Source organism: Psittacula echo (genome assembly GCF_963264785.1).
Source record: "Psittacula echo genome assembly, chromosome: 6".
NCBI lineage: Eukaryota > Metazoa > Chordata > Aves > Psittaciformes > Psittacidae > Psittacula > Psittacula echo.
This window is the reverse complement of record NC_137743.1, coordinates 48,769,486-48,783,678: the sequence shown is the minus strand read 5'-3', so window position 1 is coordinate 48,783,678 and position 14,193 is coordinate 48,769,486. Positions and strand designations below refer to the sequence as shown.

The window sequence follows — 14,193 nt, the reverse complement described above, 5'->3', positions numbered from 1 at the left end:
GTCAGTCATTAGTTTGCCATATATGCAGTTCTACATATATGCTGTTCATATATACTGTTCTACATACAGAACTTTGTTATTTTTTCTTGAATAAAGGTTAACCTTGAGAAAAAATGGATTTTACGTTTGTGTAAAGAGGGTAATGCGAAACAGGCAAATTACCTTTCACCTTTCTGGAAAAGCACACTTACATTTGCTCTTTATTTTCTGGTTTCTTGGCCTGCTTACATATTACCAATAAAATGTATTTGTTTTAACAGAATTATCTCAAAAATGAACTTTTGGTTAATTAGCATAGCGTGCATTATCTGGTTTTAAGAACAAAACCTACCTCTCAAACTAGTGCTAAATAAAAACCAGTAAATGATTTAGGTTCAGAAGGGAAGAAATGGCAGTATTTTTTAGCATGATATTTTTGACATTAAGGTTAAGTTACTAGTACAACTATATGAATAAGTTTGGTAGAGATTTAGTGTGTTGTCAGTTCCTGACTTGGTGTCTAACAGCATATTCACAGAGTTCTCTAAGTATGGGTTATAATTGAGGAAACTTGTATACTTCAGAATGATGTATCAGATCTTATCTCAGTGAGATCTGCTAAATACAAATTTCATAGAAGAAGCGTTTTCCTGTGTACAAGTTTGATTTCTGAATGCTTGAAAGAGGCTTCAGAAATACCTTTCTGGTTCATAAGAGTTAACAGAATTGTTTGGAAATCATTATCTTTAAGGCAAAACCTGAGATGCAAATAACTTGTGATGGTCAAAACAAAAAAACCCTGTTGTCTGGGGAAGAGGTAATACAGGCTAATTTTTACTTAGAGTTGGTGTTGTGCGGTTGTACTTTTATTCTTTGCTCAAATTCATGTAAATCTGTAGCCTTTTTTGGGGAGTGGCAAGACTTTGAGGCTGGTCTGCAACAACACCCTGAACTTCTAGGGTTTGCAGCCATTAAGTAGGAGCTTTCCAGGCCTTCAGCTTAAGACCTTTGCTTTTTTCTCTAAACCCAGCTTGTCTTTCACTTACAAATGGCACAAAAATAAAATGTGGTTTTTCTTGGAACAAGCAGAAGCAATTCTTAGTTGGGACCACTCCTATTTAAATGTTAGTTTCCTATAGCTAGTTATTTTGATTTTTATGTGCTTCAAGAATGTTGAGAGAAGATGCTCTCTTAGACCAGCAAATGATGGCGTGATTGTGGGTTTTAACTTGTGACTTGATTTGGGAGGCCAGGTCTGCTGGAGGCTGCTGGAGCTGGTCTGACAATGAAGGGGAAAAGTAGTTTTGGTAGGAGGCTTGCCAGTCTGGTCAAGAAAGCTTTAAACTAGATGTGTTGGGGGAGGGGGGCATCATTCCATCCCAGCTCTCCCAGTCAGTTGCCAGCACCTATAATTAAATGCTTGGAGCAATGTAGAGATATTCCAGCCGCTCCAGCCAATGAGCCGGTTTCATTTGGAGCTCAGCTCAGATGCCTCTATACAAACGCCCATAGAATGGGGAACAAACAAGAGGAATTAGAGGTGTGTGCACATCTACGGGGGTATGATATAATAGGCATCACAGAAACATGATGGAATGGCTCCTGTAACTGGAGTGTTGGAATGGGATGTTACAGACTCTTTAGAAAAGATAGGCCAAGCAGGCGAGGAGGGGGAGTTGTTATTTATGTTAGGGATAGGCTGGAACTCTGCCTGGGGACAGGTGATCAGTCAACAGAGAGTTTGTGGGTCAGGGTTAAAGGGACAACAGTGATGGGAGACATTACTGTGGGGATCTGTTACAGGCTGCCCGATCAAGAAGACTCTGTGGATGAAGCACTCTATAGACAGATAGGAATTCCTACATGCTCACTTGTTCTCATGGGGGACTTCAATCACCCTGACATCTGTTGGAGGGATGGTATGGCCTGGCACAAGCAATCCAGGAGGTTCCTCGATTGTGTGGAAGACAACTTCCTTCTGCAAGTAATAGAGGAGCCAACAAGGAGAGGTGCCATGCTTGCCCTCGTGCTCACCAACAGGGAAGGGTTGGTTGGAAATGTGATGCTCCAGGGCAGCCTTGATTGCAGCAATCATAAGATGGTCGAGTTCAAGATCCTCAGGACAGTGAGAAGAGCGTGCAGCAAGCTCACTGCCCTGGACTTCAAGAGAGCAGACTTTGGCCTCTTCAGGAACCTGCTTAGTAAGGTTCCATGGGATATAGCCCTAGAGGGCAGGGGGACCCAAGACTGCTGGTTGTTATTCAAGGATCACCTGCTCCAAGCTCAGGAGTGTTGCATCCCAACTAGAAGGAAGTGCAGCAGGAGGGCCAGGAGACCTCCTTGAATGGATAAGGAGCTGCTGAGGAAACTTCGAAGGAAAAAAGCAGCTTATGGAAGGTGGAAGCAAGGACATGCAGCCTGGGAAGAGTACAGGGATGTTGTCTGGGAAGCTAGGGACCAGGTTAGGAAGGCCCAGTTAGAATTAAACTTGGCTAGGGATGTTAAAGATAACAGGATTCTATAGGTTCATTGTGAATAAAAGATAGACTAGTGACAACGTGGGCCCTCTCCAGAAGCTATCAGGAGAACTGGCTACCCTGGATTTGGAGAAGGCTGAGGTTCTTAATAACTTCTTTGTCTTGGTCTTCACTGGCAAATGCTCTGACCACACCACCCAAGTCTTGGAAGGCAGATGTGAGAATGAAGACCTTAGGCCCACTGTAGGAAAGGATCTGGTTTGAGACCATCTTAAGAACCTGAACATACACAAGTCCATGGGACCTGACGAAATCCATCCATGGGTCCTGAAGGAGCTGGTGAATGAAGTTGCTAAGCCACTGGCCATCATATTTGAAAAATCGTGGCAGTCACATAAAATTTCCAGTGATTGGAAAAAGGGAAATATAACTCCCATTTTTAAGAAGGGGAATATGGATGACCCGGGGAATTACAGACCAGTCAGTCTCACCTCTGTGCCTGGCAAAATCTTGGAGCAGATTCTCTTGGAAGGCACGCTAGGCACATGAAAAACAAGGAGGTGCTTGGTGACAGCCAGCATGGCTTCACTAAGGGGAAATCCTGCCTGACCAATTTGGTGGCCTTCTATGATGGGGCTACAGAACTGATGGACAGGGGCAGAGCAGTTGACGTCATCTACCTGGACTTGTGCAAAGCATTCGACACTGTCCCACATGACATCCTTGTCTCTAAATTGGAGAGACATCAATTTAATGAGTGGAGCACTCGGAGGATAAAGAACTGGCTGGATGGCTGCACACAAAGAGTTGTGGTCAATGGCTTGATGTCTGGCTGGAGACCGGTAACGAGTGGTGTCCCTCAGGGATTGGTGTTGATGACAACATCTTTGTCGCTGACATGGACAGTGGGATTGAGTGTGCCCTCGGCAAGTTTGCCCGTGACACCAAGCTGTGTGGTTCAGTTGATAATGCTGGAGGGAAGGGATGCCATCCGGAGAGAACCTTGACACACTTGTGAGGTGGGCTGATGCCAACCTTATGAAGTTTAATCATGACAAGTGCAAGGTCCTCCACCTGGGTCAGAGCAATCCCAGGCACAGCTACAGGTTGGGCAGAGAAGAGATTCAGAGCAGCCCTGCAGAGAAGGACTTGGGGGTGTTGGTGGATGAGAAAATGAACATGAGCTGGCAGTGTGCGCTCACAGCCCAGAAAGCCAACTGTGTCCTGGGCTGCATCAAGAGGAGCGTGACCTCAGAGGAGCAGGTCGAAGGAGGTGATCCTGCCCCTCTACTCTGCTCTCGTGAGACCTCACTTGGAGTATTGTGTGCGGTTGTGGTGTCCTCAACATAAAAAGGACATAGAACTGTTGGAGCAAGTCTAGATGAGGGCCACGAGGATGATCAGGGGACTGGAGCACCTCCCATATGAAGGTAGGTTGAGAAAGTTGGGGCTGTTCAGCCTGGAGAAGAGAAGGCTGCGTGGAGATCAACTAGCAGCCTTCCAGTATCTGAAGGGGGTCTGTAAGGATGCTGGGGATGGACTCTTCATTAGGGACTGTAGTGATAGGACAAGGGGTAATGGGTTCAAAGTTAACCAGGGGAAGTTTAGATTGGTTATAAGGAAGAAGTTCTTTACTGAGAGGGTGGTGAGGCACTGGAATGCGTTGCCCAGGGAGGTTGTGAATGCTCCAGCCTTGGGGGTGTTCAAGGCCAGGTTGGATGAGGCCTTGGGTGACATGGTTTAGTGTGGGGTGTCCCTACCCATGGCAGAGGGGTTGGAGCTAGATGATCTTAAGGTCCTTTCCAAACCTAACCTATGATTCTATGATTCTCCAAAGTCTCCAGGAGATCAATGTAAAGTGAAAAAGAAAAGTTGAGAAAGTAAAAATACAAGTGGAAATCTTTTTTTGTTAGCTATATGGTATTCTGAAGTATTAGAGGAAATGAGTCTAGACCGTTAAGTGATGGCTGAGGCCAGTATGGGGAAACTCCAATGCAGTGGCTAGGTTTAAGGCTATTTTCCAAAGCTGAAGAAGGCTTTAGGTTCCAAAACTGGTTGAGGATGACCAAAATTTTCTAGTCTTACTAAAAAATTGTTTTTGAAGGTGCTAGACACAAAGCTAAGATTACTAAGTAGGTAAGTAAGAAAGCTGTAATTTTTTACTTCAGTTTATCACAGCCAAGAAACTAATTATCAAATACATTATATAACTTTAAAGCTCATGATAAAATTAAACACCTTGTATTTGTAACGTTCATGTTGCTCTTGTTCAGCACTTCATCTGCATTAAATTATTGGTGTCTTAGGAGCTCATCAGAAGTATCCTAAATTTGAGAGGATCATGTGGCTCATGGAAACTCTATGTGTAGAGGCTGTAGTGCCTCTAAGAATAGGAAGCATAAAGAACTTTTTCAAAACCACGGAAGCTCATAAATGTTATCCTGTGTCAATTACCTTTATTATGTAAACTTTTTTAAAGCATACTCACCTAAAATGAAGTTTATGCTATATGATAGTTTCTTTAAACATCCATGGTAGGTTTAGGCTTTTGTCTTTAAAATAAAAATAATTTTTTATATATTTTCATATATAAAATATCATATATTTCATATATTTTAATTTATAAAAATATTTGTGGTTCTAATTGTGTTCTTTTTCACCTGCTCCAGGGAGTAAGCTTATTCATGCAGGTACTAAATACAAATAGAAAATATCTGCTGAAACCTAGAGTTGGTTTGGGTTTTTTTTATCTTTTTTTTTTTTTTTTTTTTTCTCAAATGGAAAGTAGCAAATTAGTCAGTTTGTCTCTTCTGGCATCTTTACTCGAGCTGTTTCCTTGGTGATTGTTAAAAGGAAAGCACATATGATTTTCATTGAACAGAGTCATACCAGGTTCTTTCAAGAGCTATGTCAGTTCTCAATGTTCAGTTGTGGTCCTGCCTGATGCCACAGGTGTCTGTTGTGAGACCACAAGTACCTTTCTTCCACTTGTAAATGGTCATAGCAATGGGTGAAATCAGGGACTGTTTAAGGTAATGTGAAAGAAGATAACTTATTTGTGGTTTAGGAAAGTGTGTGCAGTTTACTTCTAGAAGTAGGCTGGAAATACTTCTCCAGCAGGGATGAATGTCTGTGATTGAGCTTGAGCTAAGAGCTAGGCAAAATATTTAAGTTCTCTAATAAGGGTTACTCTGTATTGAAAGCCTTCAATGTTTGCTCTATGTCACGTGGAAGTGTTATAGATGAATTCTGTTTCAGTTCCTCTGTGGGGGTGCTGGAACTTAGGAGCTCACTGCTGACTGCTCCACACATGTGATTGAGCTTAGTAAGTCTGTAAACAGGAAATGGTACTGGGATACTCAGAGAGCTATTATAGTAGTTGTCAAACATGTATGTTAAACTAAATTAATGAATAGATAGGCATGCAGAGAAGTGACTAAGAGTTTTATAAGGATTTTTATTCCTACTAGGTTTTCTGTTTTGCTTTCCTGTACTAGCTTTTTGGATTTTTGTACTACTGGGTTTGTTGGGCCTTTTGACTGTACATTTTTGACACGGTTTAAGAGCTGGTGTGGTTTTTTGTTTGATTTTTTTTTTTTTTAATGACATGGTGATGGCTTATACCCTTCTGTTAAAATATGTAACCAATCTAGCAGCACAAGACAAGTTGGTCAGTCCTGAACATGAGGTTTGTACACCATCTCTAGACATAGGTAGCCTGAATTTTTCTTCAGGAGTTGTTTTTTGGCAGTATCTTGTTCCAGACTGCCACAGGCTGCTGAAAGAGGGCTGTTATGACATGCATGCATGAGGTTTGTTACTGGAAGAGTGGAACCCAAGGGGGCTTGAGTTTGGTGTATATTGTTTACTGATTGAACTGGCCTAATAGTCTGCAAGACGCATGTGGGCTGTGAGCTGGAAATTGAAAGTTAATTCTCACTTAAAGAGGTAGCCTATCTAATGTGTGTTTAGCTGTGAAGGTAATTGTTAGTTAAAGCTGCTCTCTGATCTTTACTGTGTTACACAGGATTTTGTAGTAGCAGGTAGAATGAGTAACATGCAACCTAGAAAATGCTATGAAAGTTTCCAGTGCTTTCAGCTTTTTTTTTTTTTTTTTTTTAGCATATGGAGAAAACAAATGTGAATTCTTAGGAGGATGCATTTATAGGTGAATCCTGCTTGAGATAACAGCAGGAAATGAAAATCTTCATTTTAAACTGAAAGAAATCTCTTTGTAGAGGAAAGGGCTAAAGGCTTGAATATTCTCTTGGCAACTAAATCTTGTTTTCTTGGAGAGAAACCCAGTGACCCTGTATGAATAAGCTATCAATCTTACTGATGTATCTTGCCTGTAAGTATGTCGGTACTTCCGCACGGATTTCAGTACACAACATCCCTTACAGAAGATGATATTTTCTAATTGTTTCGGTGTGCTCTTTATGGACTTCTTTCTAGGTTCAGGCAGGGCTATTTCTGTACTGACAGAACTTGAAGAGTATCTGTCAACAGGTTCCCTATTCTGGGAGTAAAGTAGTGTTCCATACATACAAGTGGATAGGATACATGTAATGGAGCCTGAAGCTCTGCATTGGAAAAAAAGCTTAATTGTCTTCAATCAGACTGCTTGCAGTTACTGTACTTAGGACTTATTAAATGTTTGTGACAGAGGAAAGTTCAGCTTTCTAGTGGGATTTGTAGGAAGGTCACTTTTCCCCTTAAAACTTTAAGGTGATTTCAATGAGTAATTACTTTTGTTTATTTTGTGCTTTGCAAGAATCTGGCAGTTACTTTGGAGAATTCCAGCTTCCTAAGCTGGAAAGTTAATAGCCTTCTTGCTGTGTTCAAGAATGTGCTTTATTCAGATCTGTCAGAGCTTCTGGGTGTTTTCTATGGCTTTTTGGGATATTCTGTATGTAAGAATGCTATGACGATTTTAACAGACTTGTTTCTGATGGCATTCCTGCCTTCTGGTAACTGTAATCTGCTAAAGGAATTTCTGAGTTTAAGCTTTGCTACTCTTGGCAGGTATATTCTTTTAGTGGGATTTACGTGATTTCTCCTGCTTCTTGCTCAAGGTGAGGGCTGGAAGAAGAAGTAGAATACAGTTTGGTGTGAGATTCAGGATCTTGTCTTCAGGCTGTCCTGTCCCTGTAACAGATTAGCATTTTGCTCTGAATGTATTTGTAAGTACTTGAATACATAATCTTTTAGTGTAGATTATGGTTAGTGTTGTATAGTTGTATGGTAGCAAAAGAGAACTGAGTTCTGTCAAGTGCTGGAGAGAAAAACTTTATTTTTGTCTAGTGCCTTTCAAAAACATTCAGGACAAAAATGGCAGGGTGAGAAGAATTGAAAGAATGTAAACCCCACAGGTTTAGATAAGAACAGTCGAATAACTAAAGTACAGTATAATGATAGTAATGATAAAGGAAATAACAAGGAAAGAAAATACAAAACCAAAAGGGGAAAAGGGAAAAACCAACAATAAACCCAAGTGATGCACAGTACAATTGCTCACCACCAGTTGACTGATACCCAGCCCAACCTGAGCAGAGATCAGTCCCTTCCAGGTAACTCTTCCTAGCTGGGCATGATGTGCTGTGGTATGGAATACCCCTTTGGCTAGTTTGGGTCAGTTATCCTATCTCTGCTCCATCCTGGCGTCTTGTGCCCCTCCTCACTGGCAGAGAATGAGAGACTGAAAAGTCCCTGATCAGGGTAAGAGCTGCTTAGCAGTAACTAAAACATCAGTGTATTATCAACAGGGTTCTCAGACTAAAGCCAAAGCACAGCTTGCACCAGCTATTAGGAAGAAAAAACCAACTCTATCCCAGCGGAAACCAGGGCATACTGACAACATCAGGCTTAACTTCTGCATAGATACTGCAGTACCACAAACAGCTGTGAGTCATTTGTGTAACTTCTGGTGTTTTCATGGTGGCTGACCAGCTTTTAGAAAAGCTTCTGTGTGTATATGGCAAGAATTGAAGATGCTCCTATCATAACTTGCAGTAAAGACTAGTATTGGGAAAAGGAACTGGGCATGGTCAGCGAAGTAAGGAAGTGTATCAGATGTTGGTATTTATATTTGTTTTGTGTAGTTGGGGAAGATTCTTTTGTTCTCCAACCTGCCAAATGCTATCTGGTGGTACTTCAGGATGTAGGTGCATATTTCCACTGTAGATGCACGCATTAGCAGACATCTGGCTCTCTACTGGTTTGTGCCACGATGGTCTCGCTGTCAGTGGGTGGACAAATCGGTGTCATCTCTACTGCCAAATTTGTTAAGGAAAGGGAGCTTAGCAGGGGGATACTTATTTCCAAAGTATCGCTTACTGAACAGTGTTTCCTGAATGGCTTTTACTGCTGGGAAAACTTGTGGCCCTTGTCTTTTTGCATTTCGGAGGAACAAAAGAACTAAGTGCCAAACCTTATTTCTTACTACTTGGCAACTCTGGCAATGAGAACAGACTGAGATCTTAAATGCAGTGTTACTTTAATGGCTTAGTGTTTTGGGAGTCTGGAAGCAAGTAGCCCTTTTGAAGACTTGGTGGCTTTCATTTGTCTTGTTTTTTTCCTTTTGTGTTTTTGGTTTGTTTTTTTTTTTTTTTTCCCCCCCTTTTTTTTTTAGCATTAGCTTTAGAGTTTTTTACTGTCCAGGTTAAATGTGCTCAGTGTCTGAGTAGGGTTTGTACAGGTGACTGTTTTTTCCAGTTGCCAGTCAAATTCCAAACTCAGTTGCTTTGCTTCAAAAACGAGTTTCTCAAATAGTTGTGCACTTTAAAGCTGTTTAAACTGTGAGACTGTAGATTATGTGATAATACAGGCAGTAGGCTATGTTTGTTTCAATACAGCTATACGGATACACAAATACATTGTTTTATTCAAATATCAAGGCTTTTTGATTTTTTTTTCTTTCATTGCATTTTCATTTTAATCTTCTAGTGTATTTGAGAAACATTTCTCTTTAAAGGAGCAAGATGTCTGTAGAGGAAGGGGCTGTACCAAAGCTGGAATGCTACATTAGTTGCTGAGTACAGCTGAAAAAGTGAAATAGCTAGGCCTACAACTGGCAGTAAAAATACATTGGTAAGCAGTATTATTCATATATCTACTAGTAAAATAAAGTGAGTGACATCACACTCAGCTGAAATCTGTTTCTGTCTGTGGAAACTGGCCTTGGTTTTGTCTGCTACGTTAGTGCGATGTGCAGATACCCAGTGTGAAGTACAAACTGCACTTTTAAAAAGAACACTTTAAGCTTTTAAATTTGGCAACCCTTGGAATAGTGGGCCATGTTGTATGGTTACTGTAGAAATACCAGAGGAGAGATGAACTTACAATGCGTAGCAGCAGGTGTTGCTAACAACATTGACATTTTTGGGGGCATTGATGCAAATGAGAAAACTACTAGAAAATGCTCTGCTGTTTTGTAGCTATCTGTGTCAATGATACTGACGGTGTCCAGGCTGGCTGCTCCTGTTGTATGTGTTTCTGCTTCAGGCAGCTGCAGTGATGTCTCTTTTGCCTGTATGCTAATCTGTCCTGTATAGGTTGAGTTTAAAAGTGAATTTGTTGACCTTCAGCTGCACTCATGGGCTTTTCCACTGTTAAGTTTCCTGGTAGCTTTAACTAAGGCTAGATGATTTTGCCCGTGTGAAGGAGGTAGTGATGTCAGAGCTGGCAGCAGCATCATGTCACACTTCAAATGTCAGATCTGGCAGTTAGGAAGTAAAACTTTTGGATACTGGTTCTTATTATTGCTGGCGAAATGTGCTGATGTTTTTCATTTTAGTACTGTTTACACACTTCTAGTGAGGAAATGACACTTATCCCAACAGTTCTGTGTTACAGCAGTGTTGAACACTAATAAGTCATGATATATTGTGGTGGTAAGTTTCTTCCTTTTTTTTTTTTCCTCTTTTGTGGTTAAAAAGTGATTTCTAGAATAAATTTTAAAAAAGAAAAAAGTGCTAAAATAGGGATCTTACTGACTCCTGATTTAACCACTATTAAGTAACATAAAAATTAAACTACTTGTGGAGAACCAGATCCTTTTATTGTGTTTATCTTCTGCTAGTGTTCTCATTTAACTTGAAGTCATCTTAGCTTCGTCTTGTGATTTTTTTTTTTTTTTACTGTTACTGTAGTACACTTTCTGCTTGAGAATTAATTGTTTCCAAAGCAGTGTTCTCAAAATTCTGTTCTGTCCTATTTCTTGTTTCTACGAGTTTTGAGAGGGTGGCACATTCAGAGGATAAATTGCAGTTTAAATTTAAAAATATGATTATTTTTTTTTTTCCCCTTTCTCAGTAGAAGTGATGCCACTAGATGTTAAAGTGACTGGAAAAGTACAGACAAAAAAATCTGTTAAGTGAAAGATTCAAACTGTTTCTATATTGTATGCTTCATAGCGAAAAACTAACATGTGCAGGCCACTGGTAGCTATTTAAATAATTTTGGACTGTTTTTTGACAATTTGGGGATGTACAGATGATCAGTAACTGCTGGCATGTAATTATGTAGCCAACTGACAGCTGATAGTGGTTATGGTGTTCAGGAACCTCTTCTATATCTTTTTGTTGAACAGGTAAATTTGTTCCCTTTATGAAGTCTGTTATGTTATTAGGATTATCAAGGCTTTCCTTATCTCTGATACTTAATGGTTATAATTTCAGCCAGGAGAACAGGGAAAGGTGAGAGCTGTTAGAGCTGATGGGTTGCTGAACAGGATATTCCACAGGAACAAAAAAAAAAACCAAACAAGGGAAGAGCTATTGTCTAAAGAATTTTATTCAAATAAAGGTTGTTTGGTCTAATTTTCCTTCTGTTTCCAGATCTCCTGTTATTTGGGTGAAGTGAGGTTTCTAACCTGTGTTGTCAGGCTTTCCTCATAGTTGGGAATAAATCCATTTGGTGTTTTCTGACTCTTGTTTTTCTTGGCCTTAGGAGGAGAGGTCTTTGGATTGTAGTAAGGCTGTATTTGGATAGGCTTCTACAGATTAGCTGAACTGGAATTCAAGTCGTCTGGACTCTTTCAGAGGGCATTTCAACATCTGATACATGTAGGTAAACTCTGCTGCAGTGGATAGCAGCTTGCCTATACATAAGAGCTTCAGGATCCATCTTCTGTAAACTCCAGTTTACTGTGATTTGTGAAAATCTGAGCTTTGAGATCCAGGGTTTAAACTGCTGGTATGGTAAACCAGTTACACTTTTTCGTATCAGTATTGTTTCAAGTAATCTGCAGTGCATTGCCCCTTCTCACTACAGAGGAATCTTCCCTTGTGGAGGACTGCTTGAAGTGCCCTTCAGCTTCTCTGCTGCTATCAGCTATAAAAACTCTGTTGTATGGGTAAAGGCCCAATGTATGCAGAAATTGCAAATGTGCCCCAGAAGATATGTTCTCATCTAGTCTTGTGTTGTAGAAGAGAATGCATCCTAGAAAAGAGCTATGCATGATTAACTAGCTTTGATTCTTACTTATAATCAGGTACTAATTTGTTTATTGTCCTAAAATAAAACAAATTATTTTTCTTATAATCTTTTTTATTCTTTATAATTAAGAAAATACATGCTTCGGTGTTTGGGGATTTTTCTGAAGTTGAATTTTATAATAAGATAATGAGGAAAATATGAGGAAAATATACACATACGACACATTCAGGAGAGGATGAGGACATAGATGTGAGGTTTTATGCATTTGACTGTGTCCAGCTTTGAGCTTCTTAGTGCAAGAAAGCTTTTAATTTATTTGAGGAAGTTCAGTGGAGGCCACCAAGATAGTCATAGCAGATGGCTTCTGAAGGGGAGTCTGAATGAACTGAGCTTGTTCAGCCAGAAGAGAAAAGGGAGATTTGTTAACAATCTTATATAAATTTTTTGAGTTTACAAGAGCCAGGCACATTTTCTTGCTGTGCTACTCAGTCAAGAGAGACAATGGTAACAAACTTCTGGTTCTGACTGGATATAATTGAAACTTTGCACTAGGAGGCTCATTAAGCATTGGAACAGGTTGCCCAGAGAGGATGTGAAATATTTTTTCGGAAATCTACAAGACCTGAGTGGCCGAAGCCTTAAGTAGCCTGGTCCAAATCTGATGTCAACTTTCACTTGAGCAGGAGATGGGACTATATGACTTCACAAGGCCCTTTCAAACATAGAGGGCTCTGCAATTATGCTTCCATAATTTCATCCTCCTTCGTCACTTGTGGCATTTATAGCTTAACATTAGTACCTCTGCCAGTGTTCCCCTGCCCCTGCAACAGGCTTCCTCCCATGTGTTTGTCTTGCACTCAAGATGGAGAAATGTTTTCCATGGTATCTGTGATGTTGAAGAAAGTATCTCGCCTTTGCTGTTAACGATTCCCTATTTATTTTTTTTCCTCACTTGTGTATATAAGTACATGGAGATGACTTCAGTACTGTAAATTGGTTTCCTACAAAGCAGAAAACTTCTGCCTACATAGCAGTGGTGCTTGGAAGATGGTGTATATCAAACAGGTTGAATTCAGATCACACTGATGTTTTGCTTACTGGGGAAGTTCTGTGGTAGTCTTTGCAAATAACATCTTATAGAAGATGAAGGCTGTTTGAATAGTTGCTTATAAAAAGCAAACAACAACTAAACAGTAGAGTAGGCTACAAGTTCTTAGAATTCTTCTCTGGATTTAATAGTAAAGCTTGGTAGAGTCATGCGGTCTTCTGCAGTAGCTCTGTAGGTAGAACCACTCTTTTAAAGCTACCTGACACAAGAATAAAAACTTTAAATTTAGTTGATTATTTACTTTAGTAAACTTCAACCATTTGAGTTGAAATCTCACATGTCAGGTCTGTCCCAGGTGGACTCTGATCAAAATAAAACAAAGCAAACAACAAACAAAACCCCAAACCCATGTGATGCACCTTCATTTGCCTAATGGTGGGAAGTTGAATTACTTAAGAGTTATGAATTCTCTTAGATCTCTGGGTATCCGTACAAATATAAATTTCTTCCACATAATTCCACAGTTTCTTCCTGAGCAAGTTGTAAGTGATGCTGCAAAGATGCAGCCGGACTTTCGCGTAATTGCTGCTTGCTGGAATTAAGGGCAGGCAATTGCTTGACTTTACAAAATGTAACAACCTGGTAAAATAAAAGGTGGGGATCTTGCATTTGTCAGGGATATGCCAGCTACTGCTGTTCAATTTCTCATGAGAACTGTTCCACAAGTCTGTATCCAAAACTTTTAACTAGAAAATTCTGTGTTGTAACGAAGTTGTGTTAGAGCAGATCTCTTTTTTCTGTTCCCTTCCTTTGTACGGATTGCTTGGCACCCTCTCACCCTGCTCTGCACTTTACTTTTGATTAATTTTAGCAGAAACTTTGTTATCTGAGCAAAACTGGTTTAATTCCTACTTGCTTCCATTTCCATGTGTTTTTGCTGCAGAGTTCTAGCAAGTGGAGGTTAAATAATGTAATTAATCTTGTCTTAAAATTGCTTTTGAAGAGTCTTCTGATAAAAGTAGGTGATTCTGGTTACCTGCCTATAGTTGTTAGAGCTCTTTAAGTCTGAGAACACTGCCAGTGTGTAAACAGTCTTTCGGTATGGAGATTGCAGGACTGGTTTTACTTGTGCTGAACCAGAAGAGCTACTAATTTTACATTATCTACTAGAGGCAGTCTTACGAAACCATTTGTTGTTTTCAGGGCACACAGCCTCTTTCTGTTCATGTTGCTCTATTTTGTGTATTGCTA

The 14,193-nt window shown here is 40.1% G+C and overlaps 1 protein-coding gene across 2 annotated transcripts in view; it reads left to right on the top strand.

The window, feature by feature from the left end:
* REEP3 (receptor accessory protein 3) overlaps positions 1 to 14,193 on the top strand; it is a gene marked incomplete at both ends in the record, with an annotated part of 40,426 nt that overhangs the window by 7,337 nt on the left and 18,896 nt on the right. The window lies entirely within an intron of this gene.